Here is a 2,500-nt window from a genome sequence, read left to right as displayed (position 1 = left end):
AGCGAAGGAACGAGCGAAATCGGCGTCTGCGTGGCAATCGATACCGCTCCACGAACCATCAGGGGGAGAGACAGGTGGTGTCCACAGGTCATGCTTGGCGTGGAGGGCGGCGGTGTGTGGAGGGAAGGCTTGACTCACCGCGGGGCCCCTCCCTCCCTCCCTCCTTTCCTCGCTCCTCCCCCTTCTCCTCCCTGCTCCACTCCCTCCTCCTCTTATCCCCCCCCTGTTCCCCTCCCTCTTTCCTCCCCTTCTCCCCCTGCTCCACTCCCTCCTGTTCCTTCTCCCTGCCCCACCTTCTTTCCTTCCCCCATCCCTTTCCCCTTGCTCGGGCCTTCTTACTGCCACCCTCCCCTCTCCCCCCCTTCCCCCTCCCTCTTCCTCCCTCTTCCCTTTCTCGGGGTCTTCTTACTCCTTCCTCCTCCCCCCTTCTCTGGGTCACCCCCCCCCATCTCTCTTTCCCCACGAGTCCCCTCGGCTCCTTTGCCCAGCTTCTCTCTTTATTTTTCTGTTTGTTTCTGTTTTTCGTTTTCCATCTCTCTTCCCACTCATATCCTTACTCTTACTCCTCTCCTCCCCTTCGCTCCTGCCCATTCGCTCCTCTTCTCCTTCTCCTCCCCCCCCCCTTTTTCTCTCTCTCTCCACCTCCCCTGTTCCTTCTTTCCTACGGCCTTCTCTCCGTTCCCCACCTCTTTCTTACATCCTTCTGCCTCTTTCTCCTCCTCCCCTCACCCTCTCCTCTCACCCTCTCCCTCTCCCCTCTCTCTTCTCCCTCTCACCCTCTCCCTTCTCCCCTCACCCTCTCCCCTCTCCCCTCCTCTCCCCTCACCCTCTCCCCTCTCCCCTCACCCTCTCCCCTCTCCCCTCCCCCGCCCGCCCTCTCGATGGCTTCGGCCGCCGACGCTCCCTGTGGTGCAGTTGTGTCAAGTTCTCCGGGTGGGGGGGTGGGGGGTGGGGGGCGTGTCGGGTAGTTTGTCTCTATTTGTTTATTTATTTTCTGTGTCTCCCTGTTATTCGTTCTCTTTTGTGGTTATCGGTTTTTCCCTACGACTTCTCTCTCTGCTTCGCTCTCTCTCTCTCTCTCTCTCCTTTTCTCTGCTTCGCTCTCTCTCTCTCTCTCCCCTTCTTTCTCTCTCTCTCTCTCTCTCTCTCTCTCTCTCTCTCTCTCTCTCTCTCTCTCTCTCTCTCTCTCTCTCTTTCTCTCTCTCCTTTTCTCTCTCTCTCTCTCTCCTTTTCTCTCTCTCTCTCTCTCCTTCTGTCTCTCTCTCTCTCTCTCCTTCTGTCTCTCTCTCTCTCTCTCCTTCTGTCTCTCTCTCTCTCCTTCTGTCTCTCTCTCTCTCCTTCTCTCTCTCTCTCTCCCTTTCGCTCTCTCTCTTCTCTCTCTCTTTCTCTCTCTTTCTCTCTCTCTCTCTCTCTCTCTCTCTCTCTCTCTCTCTCTCTCTCTCTCTCTCTCTCTCTCTCTCTCTCTCTCTTTCTCTTTCTCCCTCTCTCTCCCTCCCCCCCCTCCCCTCCCTCTCCCCTTTCCCTCCCTCCCCAAGCACTTAGAGCCTATATCTCTCCCCCCAGACCGCGTGTGCTGTCGTCTGAATGGTAAATATTACGACAGGTGACATTACTTATCGAGAAGGGATGAGGAGCAGAGGAGGGAGGGACGGGGGGAGGGGAGGGGGCAGGGAGAGGGTGGGGGGGAAGTGAGGAGGGAGGGAGAAGGGGACGGTGGGGGAGAAAAGGGAAGAGAAAGGAAAGAGAGGGGAGGGGGTCGCAGGGGGAGGGGGTGTGAAGGTGAGGAGGGAGGAGCGGAGGGGGGGCTGGGATTGAGGAAGTGGGCGATTGTGCCCCGGGGATGAAGATGGGCGGGAGAGGCGTGGGCGCGTGTTGCGTTGGCCGCAGCAGCAGCAGCAGCAGCAGCATCCGAGGGCGCCGCGTGTTCCCAGGTCCGCGAGGCACGTCAGCGCCTAGGCCTATGTGGGTCTGGGTCGCAGGGAGCGTGGCGGGGCGAGGCAGTGGGAGCGCTCCCTCCGCTGCGGTCGGCCGTCGCTCGCTCAGCTGTTGGTGGTGTTCGTTTTGGTGTTGGCGGTGGTGCTGCCGCTGATGTTATTATTATTATTATCATTGCTTTGTTTATTTCTATGATTATTATTGCTGTTATTGTTATTATTATTGTTATTGTTATTATTATTATTATTGTTATTGTCATTGTTATTGTTATTATTATTATTATTGTTACCATTACCTTTATCATTATTACTATTGATAGTTTCACTATTAATGTCGTCATTATTAACCTGCTATTATTGTTGTTGTTAGTAGTAGTAGTAGTTGTAGTAGTAGTAATGAGGTTAATATCATTATGGTTTGTTGTTATTGTCACGACTCTCGCTCGCGTCAGCTGTTTGGTTGCGCGATTGTGCCTTGAGATGGACCACCTGTTAGATTTCACTTCCCTTTCGTTTATCTCTCTCTCCCTCTCCCTCTCTCTGTCTCTCTCTCTCTCTCTCTCTCT

The sequence above is a fragment of the Penaeus vannamei genome, chromosome 42 (genome assembly GCF_042767895.1).
Source record: "Penaeus vannamei isolate JL-2024 chromosome 42, ASM4276789v1, whole genome shotgun sequence".
NCBI classification, from domain to species: domain Eukaryota; kingdom Metazoa; phylum Arthropoda; class Malacostraca; order Decapoda; family Penaeidae; genus Penaeus; species Penaeus vannamei.
This window is presented reverse-complemented; position numbering follows the sequence as displayed.